Genomic DNA, 27,006 nt, shown 5'->3' with positions numbered 1-27,006 from the left:
GCTTGATAGAGAGAAGTTCACGCAGGAGAGAAGGTCTTGGAGAAGAACCCACAAGTAACAGTCTTGCCCTTGGTGTTTTTCTGAGTGAGAACGGCACCCACTCCAATAGATGAGGCATCAACCTCCAAAGCAAAGGGCCTCTCCGGATCAGGTGTTGTAAGCACGGGAGCAGAGGCAAACGCAGACTTTAAACGAGAGAAGGCCTCTTTAGTCTCTTGAAGCCAAGACTTAGGATTAGATGCCTTCTTAGTGAGAGCCACAATAGGAGCAACCAACCATGGAAAATGTGGGATAAATTGATGATAATAGTTTGCGAATCCCAGAAACCGTTGAATAGCATGTGGGCCTGAAGGACGAGGTCAATCCAATACTGCAGACAATTTATCTTGATCCGTCTGCAGGCCCTGATGAAAGACAATGTAGCCAAGAAACGGAAGACTAGATTTCTCGAACAGGCATTTCTCCAGTTTGATGTAGAGATAATTCTTCCGTAGTCGCTGAAGAACCAGACGAACATGAGTACGATGCTCCTCTAAGTTGAAAGAGAAGATCAGGATGTCATCTAGATATACAACAACACAGGTGTAGAGAAGATCACGGAAGATATCATGGACAAACTCTTGAAAAACAGCTGGAGCATTGCAGAGAACAAAAGGCATTATTAGATACTCAAAATGTCCGTCACGAGTATTGAAGGACGCTTTTCTTTCATCTCCCTAGCGGATACGAATGAGGTTATATGCTCTGCATAAGTCCAACTTGGAGAAGACCTTGGCACCACGTAGATGGTCAAAAAGTTCTGAGATAAGAGGTAGTGGGTAACGGTTCTTAACGGTGAGCCATCCTTCTTCCCTACAAAAAAGAAACCAGCTCCAGCAGGAGAAGAGGACTTACGGATAAATCCCTTTTGGAGATTCTCCTGGATATACTCAGTCATGGCTTTGGTCTCAGGAACCGATTGAGGGTATATCCTGCCACGAGGAAAAGTGGTACCAGGCAGAAGATCAATAGGGCAGTCGTAAGGACAATGTGGAGGCAGAGAAAGGAGGAGGACGAGAAACAATTTTAGACTGAACTGATTGGAGGCAAAGATTTTGACAGGATTGTCCCCAACGAATAATCTCTCCAGTTCTCCAATCCAGTTGCGGAGAATGGCGTTGCAGCCAAGGAAGGCCAAGAAGAATCTCTAAAGTACAGTGTGGCAGAACATAGAATTCAATCTTTCCTTTAAGCAATACTCCCACTTGCATGACAATACATTCTGTATGGAAGTGAACCATACAGTCCAGATTTTGTCCATTAACAGAGGAGATGAACATGGGCTTGGCAAGCCGAGTAAGAGGAAGATGATACTGGTGGACCAAAGAAGCATCAATAAAGTCACCTGCTGATCCAGAATCCAAAAACACTGTAGCACTGAAGGAAGACTTGGCTGAAGCGAAGACTTGTACAGAAATAGTTAAGTGTGGAGAGGTAGTATTTACACCCAGTGACGCCTCTCCCACAAACCCTAGGTGCGAGCGTTTCCCGGACACTGTGGGCGAGCTGTACAGTGCTTGAGGAAATGCTCCGGGCTAGCACAATACAAGCACAAATTCTGACTATGTCGTCGTGACCTCTCCTGTTGCATAAGACGAGAACGATCCCCTTGTATAGCCTCTTCGGCAAGAGACGCAGGAAACTGAAGAGGTGGACGTTGAAACACGGGTGCCAGGCGAGGGTATCTGTGTGTTCTAACACGCGCGCTGGAGCAGAGAGGCAGAGGCGGGGGCAGGAGAAAAACCCAGTGAGTCCCAGCCCCGTTGGCAGCAGCAGGTAACGGGACCATGTGCTCACGGCCAGCGTGTGCGGCCGGAGTGCATAACATAACAGTTTGGACATTTTCGCAGGCGGCAATACCAAACATTAGTTTATTTTTACTTTTCTTTTTTCACTTCGATGATTTTTTTTTTTTTTTCACAGTTCGATGAGTGCATTCAAAGCCCACAGCTGCTCAGTATTGATAACCTAAAGGGTTAATGGCGGGCATCAACATGATCGCTGATATCCACCATTATCGGCGAGGTCCAGCCCACACCAAACACTCATCAGTACAGTAACACCCACAAAAGTTTACCTTTCTTTCACTGCACTATGCACTTTATTGATGTACTTGTATATATATATATATATATATATATATATATATATATATATATATGCATTGAGACTAAGCTATTGATTATTTATTAATAGGTGATTTACTCTGCCTTCCTCTGCTCTGTTTTCCTGTATGAACTGATCTTTGTTGCCTATTTATGGCTATTCAATGTTTTTAATATATGGTGGTAGTGTTATATATGGGGTAACTTTTTATATGTGTGTGACATTCACACTTCATTAAAGGGGTACTCAGGGTACTGAAAGGATTGAATTTTTAAATAGAAGTAATTTACAAATCTGTTTAACTTTCTGGCACCAGTACCAGAAAGTTAAACAGATTTGTAAATTACTTCTATTTAAAAATTCAATCCTTCCAGTACTTATAAGCAGCTGTATGCAACAGAGGAAATTCTTTTATTTTTGAATTTCTTTTTTGACTTGTCCACAGTGCTCTCTGCTGACACCTCTGTCTGTGTCAGGAACTGTCCAGAGCCGCATAGGTTTGCTATGGGGATTTTCTCCTGCTCTGGACAGTTCCTGATACGGGCATTAGATGTCAGCAGAGAGCACTGTGGACAAGACAAAAAAGAAATTCAAAAAGAAAAGAATTTCCTCTGTAGCATACAGCTGCTAATAATTACTGGAAGGGTAAAGATTTTTTTTATAGAAGTAATTTACAAATCTGTTTAACTTTCTGGCACCAGATGATTTAAAAAAAAATGTTTTCCACCGGAGTACCCCTTTAATTCCCAACCACTGCAAAGTGAAAACTGAAAGTTGCTTAGGTAAGGCTGTTTGCTACTTTATGCATACCCACAATAGTCGCAAAACAATGCTTAACCGCATGTGCGACATTTTGTGTGCCTGAAGTAACCATGAAAAAAAGCTTTAAATGCAATGATTAATCTCCCCCATTTTGTGCACACATTACGTACTTGTCCTGTACTAATTCTGAGGTATAGGCCCAGATTTATCAAACTGTGTGAGAGAAAAAATAGTGATTTTCCCACAACAACCAATCACATCTCAGCTTTCACTTTACCAGAGATTGTTAGCTGTGGAACCACTGTGTTATATCTCCTGTACTGATCCTGAGTTACAGCCTGTATTATACTCCACAGTTACACTCTCTATTTAGCCTGCATGTGTGGATGTAAAGTTGGCCATACACTTATGAGGAGATTTATCAAAACGCTAAAAACGCCAAATTTAGACCATTTTCTGCTGACCATCAGAATCTTTTCGGAACACAAATAATGACAGTTGCCAACAGATGGAAAATATCTGTCAAAAAGTTAATCTGCCATGTTGGATTTCTTGGGCAAACAGGTTCTATTATTGAAAAGTCATTCATGCCATATGGCACATCTGCTGCCCATAAGTGAAAGCACATTTCAAGCAGATCATGGTAGACATCAGTCGGTTTGCCCTAATTGTGTTAACTTAATGCTCTGTCAGAACGGCCATGAACTACACGTCACCCAAAAAACAGCCATCAGTATCCGGATTCTGCAGCTGCCAAGTTTCCTTCCTTTTGTTCTCATATTTTCCATCTCACATAGAAAAATCCTGTAAATCTGACCTGCTCCTGACCTGATTCTGATTGGTAGTTATTGGCCACTGGTTCACTTTTGATAAATCTCTGTCAATATACATATACAGTGACCCCCCTGACCTACGATGGCCCCAACATACGATCATTTCAACATACGATGGCCTCTCAGAGGCAGCATCAACATACGATGCTTTTGTATGTCGGGGCCATCGCATAAACGGCTATCCGGCAGCGCAGACTGCTTCAGCTGCCACCGGATAGCCGTTTACGGTGCCTCGTGTGGTCCCCTGACGATCACTTACCTGTCCTCGGGGCTCCGGTACCTCCTCTTCGGGATCCCCTGCATCGTCGGCGCACTCCATTGTCGTCATCACGTCACTGCACACACCGTCCCATCATCCAATAGGAGCGGCGTGCGTAACAACGTGATGGCGGCGACGGAGAGCGAGGATGCCGGGGAAGCAGAAGCCTTGCCAGAGCGTCGGGGACACCCCGGGGACGCGGAGACAGCGATGAAAGGCGACATCCCGGGCAGCGGTGACGAGCGGTGACGCTCTGGAGCGGCGGGGACAGGTGAGTACAACTTCCTCTACCAGTGGTCTTCAACCTGCCGACCTCCAGATGTTGCAAACTACAAATCCCAGCATGCTCGTTGGCTGTCCGGCCATGCTGGGTGTTGTAGTTTTGCAACATCTGGAGGTCGGCAGGTTGTAGACCACTGTCCTATACTTTACATTGCACGGATCCCTCAACATACGATGGTTTCAACAAAGGATGGTCCATTTGGAACGGATTACCATTGTATGTTGAGGGACCACTGTATATATATATATATATATATATATATATATATATTTCCACTGTACAGATGGCAGAGCTGATTTCGAGCAAGGTATGATAAATGGATAGATGTGTGGGGGCTTCTAGATAGTCCAGGGGGAAGCATTCACAAATTCCAAAATACGGGGTCATTCCCTCATCCTGGCCCCCTTGTTCTCCATTGGATAGTCTTGTGTCCTCTAATGTAGGTGGGTGACATGTGACATGACTCTACTTTTATAGATGCCAGATATGGACCTGTCCGATGATGCTCCATCCTGTAGCCCAAAATAGATGTCCTATCTGAAACTCTCTACAAGCTGGAGCAGAAAGCAACAAACTTAGAGCTGAGCCTTACCTCAGGACTGAACCTCAGCCCTTGGCTATTATGTCTACAAATCTAGGAATTACCTTTCATGAGTCTGGAAAACCTGGGTGATATTGACCATTAGACGAGCCCCCCTCTCCCCTGACACTATTTTGGCAACACTGCACTTATTCTCTGCATTCTCTCCTGATGCTGCCAAAAAGCTACAATTCCAGGACGATTACTGAGAGATGCTGAATCCTCGCAGGGGGCACTGTCTGGCTATCACCCCGTGGTCTGCAGCGTAGGCTCTACACAGGTGTAATTCCAATACAGTGATCCCTCAACTTACAATGGCCTCAACATACAATAGTTTCAACATACAATGGTCTTTTCTGGACCATTGTAAGTTGAAACCAGACTCAACATACAATGTTATGGACAGTCCAGATCTGTGAAACGTGTCAATGGGCGGAAGATCTGATCAATCAGAATCGGCAATTTACTGGTAAAACCCCTGTATTACTGAAGTGTATGCACTGACTGATGTCTGGTAGCGCCCCCTACAGTACAGAGAGGTATTACATGTTCTGTACTCTTTACCTGTACCATGGTTAGCTGCTCCTTTGGACACCAGGTGAGGGCAACTCCATGTTACGTTTTTAGGACATTGTGTACTGTACAGGACCCCGAAGAAGCTCCTGTCCTCTACATAGACCAGTGTTTCCCAAGCAGGGTGCCCCCAGCGGTTGCAAAACTACAACTCCCAGCATGCCCGGACAGCCTTTGGCTGTCCGGGCATGCTGGGAGTTGTAGTTTTGCAACAGCTGGAGGCACCCTGCTGATGTCCCTGCTTGGGAAACACTGACATAGACAGTGATTTACAGCTCCCTGCAGATCTTTATTACTTTTATATATAAGGACTTGCTTTATCTATATTAGTTATCTACTTATTTTTCTTTAATTCTCACTTTTTCCTATTTTTGGATGACATTTTGGTGCCTTTAGAACCAATTACCAGGTTTCCATAGAGTTCTGGTCTCAACATACAATGGATTCAACATACAATGGTCGTCCCAGAACCAATTAATATTGTAACTTGAGGGACCACTGTATAACATTACCCCTCTGCTCTGCAGTGCCAGCTCAACATAGCTATCGCCCCAATATAACATTATCCCCACTTCTTTCTAAACCCCCATGTCTTTACCTTTCCTCTATTGAGACCCCTCCCCTCAGTCTATGTGCAGCAGTTCCTGATAATACTCTTCTGACTGATACTACTTTTCTGAATCCTGTGTTCTTCCTGTAAGGTAGAATGGGTAGTTTATAGACTCCAATGGGCTATGCAGCTAAACTGCAGCCAATGATCAAAACTGTGGGGTCATATTCAAAACTCTTCACATCAAAAAGTTTCCATCAGATATTCAAAGTGCTTTAAATGAGAATAATCCAAGGTTTACACTGGTCACACCAGTTTTGCAAAACTGGGCGTGGCTATGTAAATTTCATGTTTTTAACCCCTTAAGGACTCAGGGTTTTTCCGTTTTTGCACTTTCGTTTTTTCCTCCTTACCTTTTAAAAATCATAACCCTTTCAATTTTCCACCAAAATATCCATATTATGGCTTATTTTTTTGCGTCACCAATTCTACTTTTCAGTGACATCAGTCATTTTACCCAAAAATTCACAACGAAACGGAAAAAAAAATCATTGTGTGACAAAATCAAAGAAAAAACGCCATTTTGTAACTTTTGGAGGCTTCCATTTCTACTCAGTGCATATTTCGGTAAAAATGACACCTTATCATTATTCTGTAGGTCCATACAGTTAAAATGATACCCTACTTACCGTATTTATCGGGGTATACCACGCACCGGCCCATAACACGCACCCTCATTTTACCAAGGATATTTGGGTAAAAAAAGTTTTTTACCCAAATATCCATGGTAAAATGAGGGTGTGTGTGTGCGTGTGTATACCCCGATATACCCCCAGGAAAGGCAGGGGGAGAGAGGCCGTCGCTGCCTGCTTCTCTCCCCCTGCCTTTCCAGGGGTCTAGAGCCCTGCTGCCGGCCCTTCTCTCCCCCTGGCTATCGGCACCGCTGCCCGTTCTGTCCCCCTGACTATAGGTGCCGGCGCCGATAGCCAGGGGGAGAGAAGCGGCGCCGACAGCCAGGGGGAGAGAAGGGGCAGCGGCAGCCATTGCCGGCGCCGCTGCCTCCCCCCATCCCCGTTGGCATAATTACCTGGGTCGGGTCCGCGCTGCTGCAGGCCTCCGGCGCGCGTCCCCGGCGTCGTTGCTATGCACGGCGCGGCGCACTGACGTCATGCCGGCAGCGCATAGCAACGACGCCGGGGACGCCCGCCGGAGGCCTGCAGCAGCGCCGACCCGACCCAGGTAATTATGCCACCGGGGATGGGGGGAGGCAACGGGGCAGCGGTGCCGGCAATGGGTGCCGCTGCCCTTTCTCTCCCCCTGGCTGTCGGCGCCGCTTCTCTCCCCCTGGCTATCGGCGCCGGCAATGGGGCCCCGGCACCGATAGTCAGGGGGACAGAACGGGCAGCGGCGCCGATAGCCAGGGGGTGAGAAGGGCCGTCAGCAGGGCTCTAGACCCCAGGAAAGGCAGGGGGAGAGAAGCGGGCAGCGACGGCCTCTCTCCCCCTGCCTTTCCTGGGGGTGTATCGGCGTATAACACGCACAAAGACTTTAGGCTAAAAATTTTAGCCTAAAAAGTGCGTGTTATACGCCGATAAATACGGATATAGGTTTGATTTTGTTGTACTTCTGGAAAAAATCATAACTACATGCAGGAAAATGTATACGTTTAAAAATGTGATCTTCTGACCCCTATAACTTTTTTATTTTTCCACGTACAGGGCGGTATGAGGGCTCATTTTTTGCGCCATGATCTGAAGTTTTTATCGGTATGATTTTTGTTTTGATCGGACTTTTTGATCACTTTTTATTCATTTTTTAATGGTATAAAAAGTGACCAAAATACGCTTTTTTGGACTTTGGAATTTTTTGGCGCATACGCCATTGACTGTGCGGTTTAATTAACAATATATTTTTATTGTTCGGACATTTACGCACGCGGCGATACCACATATGTTTATTTTTATTTACAACTGTTTTATTTTTTAATGGGAAAAGGGGGGTGATTCAAACTTTTATTAGGGAAGGGGTTAATGACCTTTATTAACACTTTTTTTTTTGCAGTGTTATAGGTCCCATAGGGACCTATAACACTGCACACACTGATCTCCTATGCTGATCACTGGCGTGTATTAACACGCCTGTGATCAGCGTTATCGGCGCTTGACTGCTCCTGCCTGGATCTCAGGCACTGAGCAGTCATTCGTCGATCGGACACCGAGGAGGCAGGTAAGGGCCCTCCCGGTGTCCTGTCAGCTGTTCGGGACGCCACGGCGGTCCCGAACAGCTCGACTGACTAGCCGGGATACTTTCACTTTTGCTTTAGAAGCGGCGGTCAGCTTTGACCGCCACTTCTAAAGGGTTAATACCACACATCGCCGCGATCGGCGATGTGTGGTATTAGCCGCGGGTCCCGGCCCTTGATGAGCGCCGGGACCGACGCAATGTGGGGTTGCAGCGCGACCCCGCTTCATATCGCGGGAGCCGGCGCAGGACGTAAATATACGTCCTGCGTCGTTAAGGGGTTAAGGAGTGAGAATTTTTCATCAAAAAATATTACATCAGCTTTTTGCTAGTGGGGAAATCACAGAAATGGTTGTAGTTATTTATAAAAAAAAAAAAAAAAAATTGGCAGGTGGGGGGGGGGGGGTGGAGGAGATGTTATTTAATCAATTATTGAAAAATAAATAATTATTATTGGAAAATGTTATTTATTTTTTCCTTTTTTTTCATGGTCACTGCACCTGAACTCACATTTAAGCCCTAGAAATGTTTTATTCATACAGTTATCACTTGTCTGGGCCCTAGCAATCATGGAATATTACAAGACATGCTTCCGCCAGAATTTTCCGGGATGTAAAATTTGGGGCCAAAATTGCAGATTTTGGCACCAAACTCGGCAATTTTGGTGCAAAAAAAATCCAAAATGGCGGCAACAAAAAAAAATTACAAAAAAGAACAGCCAGCGCTGGAGATAATAGGTGTCAGGTATGTGTCAGTCATAGGGAAGAGGCCCAAATAATAACCAAATTCTGTGTGTTCTCTATGTTCATCCATCAAATCTTTGCTCCTGACATTTCTGAGCTCTCTGTCCCCTATTCAGGTAACAAATGCCTAGGTGACCATTCCTCTGTCCATTGGAGATGTCACTCAGCTGTGTGTCATCTGCACCTGTGTCAATCTTCACTGGAAGTGTTTAGTTCACAGTCGCTATTTTCTTCCTAAATACAATCATTTCCTGTGTCCAGATGTGATGTCAATGTTAGTAGAGGACACGGGACAATACCAAGCCCCCGCTGATCTTTCCTTTCAAACAATAGACCTGAGTGGCTGCCAAGAACCAAACATTACTGACATTTCCAAGAAAAGAGACAAAGACAAAGGCAACAATGACCGGGGGTCGCACACAGTACAACCTAGTTGTAACACTTTCCTCCAGGCATGTTCTACAAACCAGTCCATCATTGAGTCTCTTCCTATAAACCTCTGTCCTCCTATCTTCTAGCAAAGGGTCTCCTCTTTACATCCAGACCTGAACCTACTCAATAGCAGGGGGCATCCTCCTTATATCCAGACCTGCACCCACCCGCCAGCACAGGGTCTTCTACATAAGGTGGTCTGCCCCCTAGTGGGGACGTAGCAGACGGAAAATTCACTCAATAAACTTCATGTTTTTCAATTCCCCACTAAAGAGTGATGTCATCTATATTCGGTGCCATAGGGCTTTCCTAGAATCCTCAGCTTTAGATGTCCTAAGTGACAGGTGTCTCAAAGTCAGATACAAAAATGAAGAGAAAGAAGCATTGTCTGTATGGAGATGAGTTACAGTAATATACACAATTACCCCCAGCATCAAAAATATTCACAGACATCATCATGTATATGGCAGATTAAAGTTCCTTATTGTTTCTGCCAGTTAACACATGCCCCTTCTCCAGCTTGTTTTTCAATTCTCCCGGAACACTGAAGATTTGGCGATCGCAGGCGTGACCTTATCAGGCGGCTATGGAAATCATGAGGAATCTGTTCTTGGGACAATATGGCCTCTGTTTTCCACTCACATGGCCGCACCCTGCAAAACAGCTGAGAACAAACAGTGGAAAGAGGGTAAGGGAAACTCCCAGACACCATCTGTCCACACATGGTGCACAAGTAGTTACCGTAACGCTCACGATTACTGATTCCGCCATGGTGGCGCCCAAACACGGGACAAGGCTGGCATTATCATGAATTCTACATTCGGTCAATTTGTCCTCAGTGGAATATAAATGGTATTAACAATGGATTGCTGATGATTAATAAGTTCCTCCAAACTATTGGTGACACCAGGAAAAGAATCGCAATGGAAATCGGTGAAGTGGCATAAATGATTTGTCCAGATGGAAAATGAGAGATGGGAAGAAAAGGGGAGGGATCATTGAGGTGTAGGACATTACACCCTGGGAGGAAAGGGGGTAAATGGCTCTTGGGCCTCTTGTCATGTGACCTCTGCACTCACACTGTGACAAGTGTTTACTGCTTAAAGGGGTACTCTGGCGCTAAGACATCTTATCCCCTATCCAAAGGATAGGGGATAAGATGCCTGCTCGCCGGGGTCCCGCTGCTGGGGACCCCCGTGATGTTGCACGCAGCACCCTGTTACAATCAGTCGCCGGAGCACGTTCGCTCCGGGTCTGATTAATGGCGATCACGGGGGCTGGAGCATTGTGACGTCACGCTCCGCCCCCTCAATGAAAGCCTATGGGAGGGGTGGAGCGTGACGTCACACGGGGCCGGGCCGTGACATCACAATGCTCCAGCCCTCATGATCGCTCGCCAGTAATCAAACCCTGAGCGAACGTGCTCCGGGGACTGATTGTAACGGGGTGCCGCGTGCAAGATCACGGGGGTCCCCAGTGGTGGGACCCCCGCGATCAGGCATCTTATCCCCTATCCTTTGGATAGGGGATAAGATGTCTTAGCGCTTGAGTACCCCTTTAATCTCTGCCCTAGAGGGGACACAAACCCTAAAATAGATTAAGAGGGGTTCTAAAAGTAGCATTAGGGACCAGACTAACACTTTCTGTAACATCTATACTGTTGTAGTGGGGAGAAACCAGCACTTTCAAGCAGGAGAAAAAAATATATATACACTGATTTAACCCCTTAACGACCAAGGACGTATATTTACGTCCTTGGCCGGCTACCGCGATGTAATGTGGGGTCACGTGGTGACCCCGCGTCATATCGGGTCGGTCCCGGCATGTATCTGATGCCGGGACCCAGGGCTAATAGCGCGCGGCAGCGATCGCGGTGCCGCATGCTATTAACCCTTTAGACGCGGTGTTCAAAGTTGAACGCCGCGTCTAAACCGAAAGTAAAACCATCCCGGCTGCTCAGCGGTGCTGATGGGGACCACCACAGTGAAAATGCGGTGTCCCGATCAGCTGGGACATGAGCGGAGGTCCCCTTACCTGCCTCCGGCGTGTCCCCTCGGCGCTTGATTGCTCCAAGCCTGAGATTCAGGCTTGAGCAATCGACTGCCGATAACCCTGATCACTGCAAAGCTATGGCTTTGCAGGGATCAGGGTAAAAGATCAGTGTGCGCAGTGTTATAGGTCCCTATGGGGGCTATAACACTGCAAAAAAAAAGTGTAAAAAAAAAGTTAATAAATGTGATTTAACCCTTTCCTTAATAAAAGTTAAAATCACCCCCCTTTTCCCATAAAAAAAACACCATGTAAATAAAAATAAATATAAACATATGTGGTATCGCCGCGTGCGTAAATGTCCGAACTATAAAAATATATCATTAATTAAACCGCACGGTCAATGGCGTGCATGCAAAAAAATTCCAAAGTCCAAAATAACGTATTTTTGGTCACTTTTTATATCATGAAAAAAATGAATAAAAAGTGATCAAAAAGTCCAATCAATACAAAAATGGTACCACTAAAAACTTCAGATCACGTTGCAAAAAAATGAGCCCTCATACCGCCCCATATGTGGAAAAATAAAAAAGTTATAGGGGTCAGAAAATGCCAATTTTAAACGTATACATTTTTCTGCATGTAGTTATGATTTTTTCCAGAAGTACGACAAAATCAAACCTATATAAGTAGGGTATCAATTTAATCGTATGGACATACAGAATAAAGATAAGGTGTCATTTTTACCGAAAAATGTACTGCGTAGAAACGGAAGCCCCCAAAAGTTACAAAATGGCGTTTTTTCTTCAATTTCGTCGCACAATGATTTTTTTTCCGTTTCGCTGTAGATTTTTGGGTAAAATGACTGATGTCATTGCAAAGTAGAATTGGTGGCGCAAAAAATAAGCCATAATATGGATTTTTAGGTGCAAGGGTTATGATTTTTAAAAGGTGAGGAGGAAAAAACGAAAGTGCAAAAACAGAAAAACCCGTGGTCCTTAAGGGGTTTAAAACAGAAAAACCCGTGGTCTTTAAGGGGTTTTAAGCAGCCGAAAGTGATGTCCACGAGGCAGCGGTGCATAAACCCGGAAAAAAAAGTGAAATATGCACAAAGAAGAAATAAGGATGCGCTCACCGGTCGTTCATGGAAAAGCTGGGTGAAGTTTATTTGACGGAAGCACAGTTACATCTTCAATGGAGGAAGGGAGAGATACAGATACCAGCTCCTCCGGAGCTGGTATCTGTGTCTCTCCCTTCCTCCATTGAAGATGTAACTGTGCTTTCGTCAAATAAACTTCACCCAGCTTTTCCACGAATGTCCGGTGAGTGAATCCTTATTTCTTCTTTGTGCATACTTTCTGTAACGTAATAGGGATCATATTTATGTACTCATTCATTACATTACAGAAGCAATGTAGCAAACCTGTTGTTTCCTGTTATCAGCCATTTATTTGAAGGTCGGAACAACACAACTGTGGTCACAGCTCCAGTGCTGCCTGATCCTATTGGTGAAACAATAAGTAGCTGTTAGAGCTGTGTATGTTGGACTTTGCATTACTACACACTCTGCCCCCGCTCTCCAGTCCCAAGGACGTGAAGTATGGAGAAGGGCGCCAAGACCTTGGGAAAATATACTGAGGTGATATGAGAACCAACGCTTATCAAACTGACCTAACAAAATCACTTCCCAGTATTAGATATGGCGGCTGAGCAGACAGTATCACATAATAGGATTACATACACAGCTGAAATGACAGTATCACACACAACAGGCTTAGATACAACTGCCCAGCAGACAGATTGACACTTGATAGGATTAGATACAGTGGTTCAGCAGACAGTGTTGCAACGCTCCACAGGAAAGGTTCTGGTTGGAAGCTGGGTGGGATGCCACTAGTAATGGATCCTGTGGTTTTGTAAACAGTACATGGCCATGAGGGACTCCTACAGTTGTCCTCTGTCCCTATAATGGGTTGTATAAAATATAATATTAAAGTGCTAAAACAGGGTTATGAGGGTACATTAACTCTTAAAGTGTTGGTGTTAGTTACATGGCTGACAACCCAGATGTAGTGAATATACGAGGTAGGGACAAAAGGAGGGTCTTTGGGGGGTGCTGCTGCATAACTGGTATAAACACGACCACAGACGATGCACAGGACAAATCAACTTTATTTATACGTATCAATGCTTTTCGTCCGCTGGAATAAAAATGGCAGCTAATGGAAGTATATATAAAAATCTTTTGTGGCGTCTGAATTAGATAAATAGTGTCAATTGAGTATATATACAAGTTGTAATAAAGAAGTTATGTTGTAATGGTTGGTGCTGGATCATTTCTTCTAAGGGTACGTTCCCACCTGGCATATATGCTGCGTATTTGCTGCTGCATATTTTATTTTCCCATTGAAGTCAATGGGTAGGAAAATACGCAGCAGCAAATACGCAGCAAAATACGCCAGGTGGGAATGCACCCTATAAATAGAAATATATTTATATAATGATGTCTGTTTATAGGACTATTTTATAGGAGTGTTTATCGGCACTAGGACCGCGCAGACACTGTAGTCTCCAATAGACTGCAATGTGTTCTGCGAGTATTTCCGCCTGAAGAATGAGCAACGCCATTCTTCAGGCTGAAATTTCCAAGCGGATTTTCCATTCGCAAATTCCGCTTCACAAATTCTGAAGTGTGAATTTGTGAACGGAAACCCATTCACTATACTATACATTTTAGCAAGCGCAATTTCTGCCTGCAATTTCAAAGCAGGCGGAAATTCCATAGTGTGAACCTAGCCTTATTGTTGACAGCTAATCCCCTGTGTATACAGGGTGTTGCTGACAAACTATGATTTAGATGCCAGCAAAGAAATTGCCACCAGCCAACGAACGGCGTTGCTTGTTTGTCAACGAATCATTGTGCCTTTTACATAGGGGAATAATCAGGAATAACATGTTCGTTTGGCCGATAATCACCCAGTTTTAAAGGCCTTTAGAAAAAGCAGCTAATCAAACAGTACCATATATAATGAGATTAGATACAGCGTCTAACAGACAGTATCACACGTGACAGAATTAGATATAATGGCTCCACAGACAGTATTATCTGCCATTTTAGACAGACTGAGGGACAAAGGGAATGCAGTTTTTTCTCCCAGTTATCAGCCACTTCAGCATGTGGATGGGAAGACTGTAAATCAATCCTTTGCCTTGCTTTTCAGAAATCCCATGCTGGGATAGGAAACTGTAGGGTTGCCTGTAGGACAGGTGGACAGAACATTTACTTTGTTGCTCACTGTCATCCCATATATTATTCTGCATCAGCTTTCATGGATTTCTGGACATTTACAGGATATGTGCTGTGCCATTATGGTGACAGGTTTATTACCCTTTTAATAGAATAAATATAGTTTTGACCAATCACTTCCATCATCTCAATTCTATCAATGACGAGCAGTTGCTTGCACTATAGATGAAGAAAGAAAGTACAGAAAATGTTGTTTGATTCCTGTCCACTAGTATGAAGATGTGTTCTGTAACTAATAACCATCATATCAATGGTTCATTGCCGAAGTGGGTCATTGCTTAAGGAGAAAGTGAGACCACGCTACGGCGTGTCAGGAGATTGGTGGGCTTCTAAAGTTGGACTGTTGCACTCAGGGCCGATGCAAGGATTTCGAGGTGTGTTTAGGATCAATATCCATTTGTGGAAGCCATCCTCTCTTTAACATCCTCTCTTCAAGTTAGCATCCAAAATTTGCTGAAATTTTATTGAATCCATTTTTCCTTCTACTCGTGAGATGTTCCCTGTGCCACTGGCTGCAATACAACCCCAAAGCATGATTGATACACCCCCATGCTTAACAGTTGGACAGAGGTTCTTTTCATTAAATTCTGTTCCCCTTCTTCTCCAAACGTGCCTTTGCTCATTCCGGCCAAAAAGTACAATTTTAACCTCGTCGGTCCACAGAACTGGTTTCCAAAATGCATCAAGCTTGTCCATATGTTCATTTGCAAAGTTCAAACGCTGACTTTTGTGGTGAGGACGTAGAAGAGGTTTTCTTCTGATGACTCTTCCATGAAGACCATATTTGTACAAGTATCTCTTTATAGTGGAATAGTGTACAACTCCAGTGTCTGCCAGATCTTTCTGGAGGGATTGTGCAGTCAAACGTGGGTTTTGAATTATTTTTCTCACAATCCTGCAAGCTGTTCTGTCTGATATTTTTCTTGGTCTTCCAGATATTGCTTTAACTTCCACTATTCCTGATGACTTCCATTTCTTAATTACATTCCGAACAGAGGATATTGACATCTGAAAACGTTTTGCTATCTTCTTATAGCCTTCTCTATTTTCAGTTACAGATTTCTAGACAACTTGTTACGCCGAGCGCTCCGGGTCCCTGCTCCTCCCCGGAGCGCTCACGGCGTCTCTCTCCCTGCAGCGCCCCGGTCAGACCCGCTGACCGGGAGCGCTGCACTGACATTGCCGGCGGGGATGCGATTCGCACAGCGGGACGCGCCCGCTCGCGAATCGCATCCCAAGTCACTTACCCGTCCCGGTCCCCGGCTGTCATGTGCTGGCGCACGCGGCTCCGCTCTCTAGGGCGCGCGCGCGCGCCAGCTCTCTGAGACTTAAAGGGCCAGTGCACCAATGATTGGTGCCTGGCCCAATTAGCTTAATTGGCTTCCACCTGCTCCCTGGCTATATCTGCTCACTGCCCCTGCACTCCCTTGCCGGATCTTGTTGCCTTGTGCCAGTGAAAGCGTTTAGTGTTGTCCAAAGCCTGTGTTCCTGAACTCCTGCTATCCATCTTGACTACGAACCTTGCCGCCTGCCCCGACCTTCTGCTACGTCTGACCTTGCCTCTGCCTAGTCCTTCTGTCCCACGCCTTCTCAGCAGTCAGCGAGGTTGAGCCGTTGCTAGTGGATACGACCTGGTTGCTACTGCCGCAGCAAGACCATCCCGCTTTGCGGCGGGCTCTGGTGAACACCAGTAGCCTCTTAGAACCGGTCCACCAGCACGGTCCACGCCAATCCCTCGCTGACACAGAGGATCCACAACCTGTAAGCCGAATCGTGACAGTAGATCCGGCCATGGATCCCGCTGAGGTGCAGCTGCCAAGTCTCGCTGACCTTACCACGGTGGTCGCTCAGCAATCGCAGCAGATTGCCCAACAAGGACAGCAGCTGTCGCAGTTGACCGCCACGTTACAGCAACTTCTGCCTCTGCTACAGCAGCAACCATCTCCTCCGCCAGCTCCTGCACCTCCTCCGCAGCAAGTGGCCGCTCCTAGCCTCCGCTTGTCCCTGCCGGACAAATTTGATGGGGACTCTAGACTCTGCCGTGGATTTCTGTCTCAATGTTCCCTGCATATGGAGATGTTGTCGGACTTGTTTCCTACAGAACGGTCTAAGGTGGCGTTCGTAGTGAGCCTTCTTTCAGGAAAGGCCTTGTCTTGGGCCACACCGCTCTGGGACCGCAATGATCCTGCCACAGCCACAGTCCAGTCCTTCTTCGCTGAAGTCCGTAGTGTCTTCGAGGAACCAGCCCGAGCTTCTTCTGCCGAGACTGCCCTGCTGAACCTGGTCCAGGGTAATTCTTCAGTGGGCGAGTACGCCATCCAATTTCGTACTCTTGCTTCCGAATTATCATGGAATAACGAGGCTCTCTGCGCGACCTTTAAAAAAGGCCTATCCAGTAGCATCAAGGATGTGCTGGCCGCACGAGAGATTCCTGCCAACCTGCAAGAACTTATCCATTTGGCCACCCGCATTGACATGCGTTTTTCTGAGAGACATCAGGAGCTCCACCAGGAAAAAGACTTAGATCTCTGGGCACCTCTCCCACAGCATCCTTTGCAGTCTACGCCTGGGCCTCCCGCCGAGGAGGCCATGCAAGTGGATCGGTCTCGCCTGACCCAGGAAGAGAGGAATCGCCGTAGGGAAGAAAATCTCTGTCTGTACTGTGCCAGTACCGAGCATTTCTTGGTGGATTGCCCTATTCGTCCTCCACGTCTGGGAAACGCACGCACGCACCCAGCTCACGTGGGTGTGGCGTCTCTTGGTTCAAAGTCTGCTTCTCCACGTCTCACGGTGCCCGTGCGGATTTCTCCTTCAGCCAACTCCTCCCTCTCAGCCGTGGCCTGCTTGGACTCTGGTGCCTCTGGGAATTTCATTTTGGAGTCTTTGGTGAATAAGTTCTGCATCCCGGTGACCAGTCTCATCAAGCCGCTCTACATTTCCGCGGTCAACGGAGTTAGATTGGATTGCACAGTGCGTTACCGCACAAAACCCCTCTTAATGTGCATTGGACCCCACCACGAAAGGATTGAATTTTTCGTCCTTCCCTACTGCACCTCTGAGGTCCTCCTCGGTCTGCCATGGCTCCAGCTTCATTCTCCCACCCTTGACTGGACCACCGGGGAGATCAAGAACTGGGACTCTGCTTGCCATAAGAAATGCCTCTCCCCCCCTCCCAGTCCCGTCAGGCAAGCCTCAGTGCCTCCTCGTACACCTGGTCCCCCCAAGGCTTATCTGGACTGTGCCTTGCCTCCTCATGGCCCCCGTCCTGGTGACACCCTGTCCCATGCCATGTTTCACCCCCTGCCCTCCCTCCCCATTCCCACTCCTGCTGTATGGCCTGCCTTTGAGGAAACCCTTCAATCACTCCCGGTGTCCTCATCCCATGGGAAGCAGTTGCCGGACAAAGAAAGGGGGAGACCTAAGGGGGGGGGGGTACTGTTACGCCGAGCGCTCCGGGTCCCTGCTCCTCCCCGGAGCGCTCACGGCGTCTCTCTCCCTGCAGCGCCCCGGTCAGACCCACTGACCGGGAGCGCTGCACTGACATTGCCGGCAGGGATGCGATTCGCACAGCGCAACGCGCCCGCTCGCGAATCGCATCCCAAGTCACTTACCCGTCCCGGTCCCCGGCTGTCATGTGCTGGCGCACGCGGCTCCGCTCTCTAGGGCGCGCGCGCGCCAGCTCTCTGAGACTTAAAGGGCCAGTGCACCAATGATTGGTGCCTGGCCCAATTAGCTTAATTGGCTTCCACTTGCTCCCTGGCTATATCTGCTCACTGCCCCTGCACTCCCTTGCCGGATCTTGTTGCCTTGTGCCAGTGAAAGCGTTTAGTGTTGTCCAAAGCCTGTGTTCCTGAACTCCTGCTATCCATCTTGACTACGAACCTTGCCGCCTGCCCCGACCTTCTGCTACGTCTGACCTTGCCTCTGCCTAGTCCTTCTGTCCCACGCCTTCTCAGCAGTCAGCGAGGTTGAGCCGTTGCTAGTGGATACGACCTGGTTGCTACTGCCGCAGCAAGACCATCCCGCTTTGCGGCGGGCTCTGGTGAACACCAGTAGCCTCTTAGAACCGGTCCACCAGCACGGTCCACGCCAATCCCTCGCTGACACAGAGGATCCACAACCTGTAAGCCGAATCGTGACACAACTGCTTAGAAGAACCCATGGTGATGATTGTTGGGGCAAGGTCAAATGAGTATGGGCATTTAAAACCTTTGAGATTGACATCACCTGGTCTTCCCAGATGATGATTGAGAACAATCCATGACACTGGCAGGTCTCAGCTTTGCAAAGGGGGCAGTGTATGCTATAAATTCTGCAGGGTGCCCAAACTTTTGCAGACGCCATTTTTTTGTTTTCTGTTATTTTGAAAGTGTAAAGGATGGAAATAAAATCTAACGTTTGTTGACATATTATAAGAATGTCTAATCTGTAATTTGACCCTTTTTGGAGATTTTTCCATCTTTCCTTGGCTTCTTTATGCACATTAATACAAATTTTTACCTGGGGTGCCCAAACTTTTGATCCCCACTGTAGTGGGTATAACAGAGATTTGGTTGGATGATAGCTATGACTGGGCGGTCAACATTCAGGGTTATAGTCTATTCAGGAAGGAATCAGACAAAACGGAAAGGGGGAGGAGTTTGTCTTTATGTAAAGTCCAGTCTGAACTTTGGGAGTATATATGGGAAGGAAACGATGTGGAGTCACTAATGGGTAGAAATATACAGAGATAAAAATAATAAAAAATAATAGAAAAACTCGTGTATAAATTGGGTATCATTTTATTCACATTGACCTAAAGAATATAGATAATGGATTATTTTTACCATAAAGTGCACTGTGTAAAAACCAAACCCCAAAAAGTTTCAATCAAGCCCCTACAAAAATGTTAAAGGTGGACTCACTTATGTGAAATACTGTATTTAGAGATATATAGGGTTGTATATAGGATTATACACATAGTTGGGGTTACATATACGTATAGGGTAGTATACAACAGTATTTCCCAACCAGTGTGTCTCCATCTATTGCAAAACTAAAACTCCCAGCATGCTCGGTCAGCCAATGGCTGTCTAGGTTGTCTGGGAGTTGTAGTTTTGCAACAGCTGGAGGCACATTAGTTGGGAAATACTGGTCTACAGACTTAGAGCTATAGATTTATCAGGTAGGTTCAGATGATCCCACATTTGTGTCTGTACAATTCTGTGGTTTCCAACTATATGTTAGAACTGACACTAAACAGCAATGTGAACGCTTCTCTGCTGGAGACCATGTGAAAGTGTTAATTTCTGCTGAACAAACTCCTGGAATATTTGGAATATTTTTGGGTAATAGAGAAAAAAAAAAGGCTGAACAAAGATGCCTCTACTTATGTCCGCGCAGTGGGAGGAGGAAAATCCACATTCCGGAAAAGGCAAATATTTACATCCCATATAGTACAGTGTGACCTGACACTGAGTGACCATGTTGGGGGATAAACTTCCCCAGCCTGGGGTGCAGAGAGATCACATTGTGTTTGTATGGCCTGCAGTAATATCTACATATAGGGGTGCTCCTTCCATCCAACACCCTTCCCCCATCACCTCACAAGTGCGATTTCCTTTAGGGGCAGAGGAATTTTACCTCAATGTTTTTATGCATCTGTACATGAAAAACATTGTTCTACTTGACCCATCATGGTCACCGGACACTAGAGTAGCACTGGCTGCCATAACTTTCTGCTGTGCCCCAGAGTGAGCCTGACCTCATGACACCCCATAAGTCCATAACATTGCAGCTGTCCATTCTCACTTATGGGAAGAACAGGTTTGCTGGAGAGATTCTGCTGGCTGCAGACTTGATCACATTATGCCCATAACTAGGGTCATGTTGCGTTTTTGCAGCTGCTGTGGTCGAATTATGTGTGACTGACATTAAAGGGACATTAATATTATATTCTGCTGTATTCATAAGATTGTTCTGTCCAGAAGGTAAAAGAACCAACCACTTGGAAGGGTTGTGGGTTCCCAGCAAGAGGGAGAGACCGCAGATCTTGTACTTCAGTCACATCTAGAGCTGCACTCACAAATCTTTCATTAACTCATGTCTTATACTACTGTCACCTCCAGAGCTGCAGTCACAATTGTAGTAATAAATTCTGATACTCTAGTCACATCCAGAGCTGAACTCACAAATCTTTCATTAAAAGGGTATTCCGCCCCTAGACATCTTATCCCCTATCCTTTGGATAGGGGATAAGATGTCTGATTGCGGGGGTCCCGGCACTGGGAACCCCCACAATCTCTCCTGCAGCACCCCTGTCATCTGGTGCATGGAGCACGCTTCGCTCTGTGCCTGATGACTGGCGATGCAGGGGCTGGAGGATCACAATGTCACAGCCCGCCCCCCTAGTGACATCACACCTTGCCCCCTCAATGCAAGTCTTGGGAGGGGTGTGGGGGCCATCATGCCCCTCCCATAGACCATTGAGGGGGTGGGGCATGATGAGGGGGCGGGGCGTGACATCACGATCCTCCGGCCCTGCATCGCCAGTCATCAGACACAGAGCAAGGCGCGTTCCGTGCACCAGATGACAGGGGTGCTGCAGGAGAGATCGCAAGGATTCCCTGTGGCGGGACCCCCACAATCAGACATCTTATCCCCTATCCAAAGGATAGGGGATAAGATGTCTAGAGGCAGAGTACCCCTTTAATGTCTTATACTAAAACTCCAACTCCTGCTCGTATTGTATAGCCTTGTGTAAGCATCCCCCATAGCAAGTAAAACCAACAGGGATATGTGAAGTCCTAAAGCATTGCAACCAAACAGAAAATCTGAACACTGAATGCAGCTCTGGATGTGACTAAAGTCTAAATAGTGTCACATGTGTCAGAAGCTTTCTCTGAAACTTGTTTTTAAGTTATTTATCACTTTCATATGCCATAACCTAGGGCTTGACTAATTTGTTAAGAATCTAGAAGCCAGGGAAAAAAAAGTTGAGAGCCCCGATGTCGCATGTCACATAAGGCTACGGGATGTCATGTGACATGATATGATCGGTCAGTAGTGTCCTCTCATCTCCCCGTGGCAGTCATTAGTGTCCCCTCATCTCTCCCTGCATCACTTTCATTACTGTCCCAACATCTCCTCCTGTGTGTCAGTTATTACTGTCCCCTCATCTCCCCCAATGTGTCAGTTATTAATGTCCTCTCATCTCCCCCATGTGTCACAGTTACTACTGTCCACTCATCTCACCGGTGTGTCAAAGTAATTACTGTCCCCTTATCTCCCCCTGTGTGTCAGTTATTATTGTCCCTTCATCTCCCCCCTGTGTGTCAATTATTAAAAGTGTACCTTTCGTTAACAAAAAACTTTTGATATAATGTAGATAATACTATTATATGTATATTTGTAATATACATTGATTAAAAATGTTTTATTTTTTGGGGGTGAAAAAATGCTGTCCCTGCAGCTAGTGCCTGTGTGTCTCTATGAGGAGTCCAAATACAGGAAGTGAGGGCAGGACAAGCAGGGCTCTGTGCAGGCCCCTGGCTTGTCAATCATCCTGCTGTGTGAGCCGGGGGCATGTCACAGAGCCTCACTGCACAGAGCCCTGCTTGTCCTCAGTGCACAGAGCCCTGGTATTCCTTAGTGCAAAGCCCTGCTTGTCCTCAGTGTACAGAGCCCTGCTTGTCCTCAGTGTACAGAGCCCTACTTGTCCTCAGTATACAAAGCCCTGCTTGTCCTCAGTGTACAGAGTCCTGCTTGTCCTCAGTGTACAGAGCCCTACTTGTCCTCAGTATACAAAGCCCTGCTTGTCCTCAGTGTACAGAGCCCTGCTTGTCCTCAGTGTACAGAGCCCTGCTTGTCCTCAGTGTACAGAGCCCTACTTGTCTTCAGTGTACAAAGCCCTGCTTGTCCTCAGTGTACAGAGCCCTGCTTGTCCTCAGTGTACAGAGCCCTGTTTGTCCTCAGTATACAGAGCCCTGCTTGTCCTCAGTGTACAGAGCCCTGCTTGTCCTCAGTGTACAGAACCCCGCTTGTCCTCAGTGTACAGAGCCCCGCTTGTACTCAGTACACAGAGCCCCCGCTTGTCCTCAGTGTACAGAGCCCTGCTTGTCCTCGGTGTACAGAGCCCTGCTTGTCCTCGGTGTACAGAGCCCTGCTTGTCCTCACTTCCCCACACTTCCTGTATTTGGACTCCTCACAGAGACACACAGACAATAGCCGTAGGGACAAAAATATACACATTGGGAGAGATTTATCAAAACCTGTTCAGAGAAAAAGTTGCTGAGTTGCCCATAGCAACCAATCAAATCGCTTCTTTCATTTTTCAGAGGCCTTTTCAAAAATGAAAGAAGTGATCTGATTGGTTGCTATGGGCAACTCAGCAACTTTTCCTCTGGACAGGTTTTTCTAAATCTCCCCCATTTTTTTTAAACAATATATATTACAAATATACATATAAAGGTATTATCTATAACATAAAAAGTTACCGGTACACTTTAAGATCTCCTCATTTCCTGCCTGTGTGTCATTACTGCCCTCTCATCTCTAATAAAAAAAAAAAAAAAAAATGTTTTACTTACCTTCAGCCACTATTCCCACACTGATTACCGTTTTGCCACTGGTGTTCAGAATTGGATGCCTTTGGTCAGTGCTCTAGGGTAGAGCAGCGGATGTCTTAGCTTAGCGCTCCAGTGTCACATGATTGCTGCAGCCAATCAGATGCCTCGCAATGACACTCTATACTCCTCAGTTTGTAGTGTCACCGCCAAGGCTGCTGACTGGCACTGTAACACCAGAGCACAGACCACAGACACAATGGGGGATCAGTGCAGCAACATAGGCGGAGGTAAGTAAAACCGTTTCCTTTTTTTAATGGATGGACATTAAAAAGGGCTGACAAAAACCTGGGCCACCACTAAATTCTTAGTTACCGTGGCGACCTGGCACCCGAGATTTGTCAAGCCCTGCCATAATCCAGTGCAGTTCATCTGCTGTGGTGCACTCCATAATGACAAGCACCATCTTGTGGAATATGGCTCATACTGTACTGTAAATACAGAGGTATGCAGCCCAATGTACACCAGTATTCGTAAATGTGTAACAAGAGAATAGCACCAAAAAATGCCTTTGACAATTTCTGCATCTGGTACTTATTGGGAAGCCTACAAGTTCATGTTTTTAGGAAGTTTTGCAAATCACTTACAAACTGCACTAAAATTATCGATGCAAACCATCTGCAGAATCACTTGTTACCATTGTCATCACTATGGGCATTTCAACCAAATCATCTGCCCAAGGTCAGACTGGAACATCTATTGTCTGACTGCCGAAAAAGGTGTAGCACTGCTGCCACCTGCTGGTCACGCTAAAGAATACACTGTAAACATGAGGCTTTTATTTCCACCTGCTGGAGACATTGCAGAATACATGTTGCAGTACTCGAGAACAAAAATGTGGTTTCTACTGCCACCTGGTAATGTCTCCTGAGAACTGCAGATTCTACTCATCTTCCATTTTTGGTATTGAACCAAAAATGGAAGATGAGTAGGGGTTCCTGCAACGATCTTGCCCTGATTTCTAAGGTTAATCTGTTTTTCGTTAGTTCTAAGAGCAGCACAAGTAACTCTGAACCTGTGTATTGGTTGGACTGGTGGAATTTAAAAAAAAAAACAGATCAATAAATAATAAACAAATTGTTAGCCTATTTAAGGTGTGTTTAACCCCTTCCCTCCACAGGGCGTATGGGTACATCCTGGAAAGGAGGGGAAGCTATGGAGGGGGATTGTGATGTCATCTGGAAACAGCAGCCACAGCTAATAGTCTGCAACTGCAATAGCCATTGTGAGGCTAATAACCCTTTAGAAATGTTTGATCAAAGCTGATTGCAGGACCTAAAGCCGGCAATTCAACGTTGCTGGTTGGTTGCCATGGGTGATCGGGACCACCGCAGGGTATTCGCACGGTCCCGATCACCTGACATGACAGCTGGAGGGTCCCTACCTGCCTCTGTGCTGTCCGATCGAAAGACTTCATGTTATAGTTCCCTATGAGGACTAAAAAAGTAAAAAATAATTTAAAAAAGTAATAAATGTGTATAACCCCTCCCTTAATAAAAGTTTGAATCACCCCCTTTTCCCATTTTATAAATAAAATAATGTAAAAAAAAAATTCTGAATTATTCAAATCTAACATTAATTAAACCACACGGTCAATGGCGTTAACTGCAAAAAGTACCTGAATGTCCAGAATTGCGCATTTTTGGTCACTTCATATAGCAGAAACAAATTTATAAAAAAAAGTGATCAAAAAGTCTCTTAAAACAAAAATAGTACCGTTACAACCTATAGTTCATACTACCCTGTATACAGAAAAATTTAAAAGTTATAGGGGTCAGAAGGACAATTTTAAGTCTACTAATTTTCTTACAACAAAATTATATTTTTTTCACTAGCAAAATAAAACAAAACCTATATAAATTTGGTATAATTGTAATCGTATGGACCTACAGAATCAAGATAATGTGTAATTTTTACCAAAAAGTACACTTCGTAGAAACGTAACCCCCCTAAAAGTTAAATAATGGCTTCTTTATTTTTTTGCCCCACAAATAATTTTTTGGGTTTCACCATACCTTACCTTTTTCAGGCGTGACGTCACGCCAGGCTGCAGCCGGCCACTAGGAGGGAGACCCCTAGTGGCCAGTTTTCAAATGTAAATTAAACCATTTTAATAAAAAAAATAATAATAAAAGTATATTAGAGATATGTTGTAGTACATAAGTACTACAACATATCAAAAAATAATGTTGGTGACAGTGCCCATTTAAGGGGTTGAAACATTATTTTAAAGTAGTTACTAGTAAATAAGGAGGGATCTTTGTGCTGCAGTTAGAACTAATGAATAACAGCTTAACATTAGAAATTGATGCTTCCCTAACGTTCTACCAGAAGCACAAGATGGAAATATAGCACAAAGTAACCCTTATTGGTGAGACCCTTCCTGGAAGGTCCAGAACAGGAAGCTGCACCACAGATTTGTTCAAATGGTACAGGACATGTCTCTGCCCAGGAGATGAATGCAGTGTGTGTGTGGAATGAGCCCGATGTCCATCCCTGAAATTGTTAAATGCGCTGATCAATAGCGATCACTGCATTTCAACATTAAATGCCAGTAATGCCTGGGGTCTAGGAGACCCATCTGCAGCTACGCAATGTAATCGCAGGCTGCAGATGGGTTGCCGAGGAAGAATGGGGACTTACCCATCCTTCCCAGTGCTCCGTGGATCGACGACTGATTAAAGGGGTACTCCACCCCTAGACATCTTATCCCCTATCTAAAGGATAGGCGATAAGATGTCTGATCACGGGGGTCCCGTCACTGGGAACCCCAGCAATCTCTCCTGCAGCACCAGCTGGGGCCGGAGTATTGTGATGTCACTGACCTGCCCCCTCAATGAAAGTCTATGGGAGGGGGCATGACAGCCACCAGGCCCCTCCCATAGATTTGCATTGAGGGGGCGGGGGACCCCCGCGATCAGACATCTTACCCCCTATCCTTTGGAAAGGAGATAAGATGTCTAAGGGCGGAGTATCCCTTTAAGGCTGCCTTTGGCACCCCTTAGCAATTGAGTGCTGAAAACATACAATAGATCAATGTAATGCAATAGTATTGCATCCATCTATGTAAGCCATCTAATGATGGCTAATGATAGGCCCCTAAGTGGGGGCAAAAAAAGGTGTAAAAAAAAGTTTTTAAAAGTTTTTAAAAATTACCCGTTTGGTAACCCAAGTTATTGAAATTGTACTGATCCACAGAATAAAAATAGCATGTCAGATTTACCGTATTGTGAACCCTGAAAAAATTATTCCCACACAAAATTGCGCAATTCTGTATTTTTTCAATTTTGCCTTACATATATATATATATTTTTTTTTCTGGCTCCGTCATACATTATATGATAAAATAAAGTATGCCAAAGAAAAGTTTAATTTGTCCTGCAAATAAAAAAAGGGTCTTAGAATGTGAGGAGCAAAAAAACATGAGCAAAAAAAACCGCTGGATCATGAAGGGTTTAATAAATCTCCCTAGGGGTGGATTATAGGCTTTGTAACCTTTAGGCCAGGTTCACACTGTTGAAAATATGTGGAATGTCTGCCAGAATATATGAAGGTCACGCCACACATTTACTTGTTGCGGCAGCACTAAGACCACTTGGAAATGCGCTGTTTCCATAGGCAGCAATGCATTTTCGAGCGGAATCAGTAGGAACAGGTTCAATATTTCTGTGGATGCCAGAATAGGGATTTCTGTGGCAGAAACTCC

The 27,006-nt window shown here is 45.6% G+C and overlaps 1 long non-coding RNA gene across 2 annotated transcripts in view; it reads right to left on the bottom strand.

Annotated features, from left to right (window-relative positions):
* Nucleotides 1-27,006, bottom strand: part of LOC130276218 (uncharacterized) — a 68,228-nt gene that overhangs the window by 9,434 nt on the left and 31,788 nt on the right. The window contains exons 1-2 of one of the 2 annotated variants that reach the window (XR_008845048.1): nt 23,265-23,469; nt 12,814-12,892 (exon numbers count right to left, since the gene is read on the bottom strand). This is a non-coding gene — a long non-coding RNA (uncharacterized LOC130276218). Of the gene's footprint in view, nt 1-9,893; nt 10,066-12,813; nt 12,893-23,264; nt 23,470-27,006 lie in introns of those variants that run through there. The other variant, XR_008845049.1, reaches the window with a different exon arrangement.

Source organism: Hyla sarda, chromosome 6 (assembly GCF_029499605.1).
Source record: "Hyla sarda isolate aHylSar1 chromosome 6, aHylSar1.hap1, whole genome shotgun sequence".
In the NCBI taxonomy this organism is placed as follows: domain Eukaryota; kingdom Metazoa; phylum Chordata; class Amphibia; order Anura; family Hylidae; genus Hyla; species Hyla sarda.
This window is presented reverse-complemented; position numbering and strand designations above follow the sequence as displayed.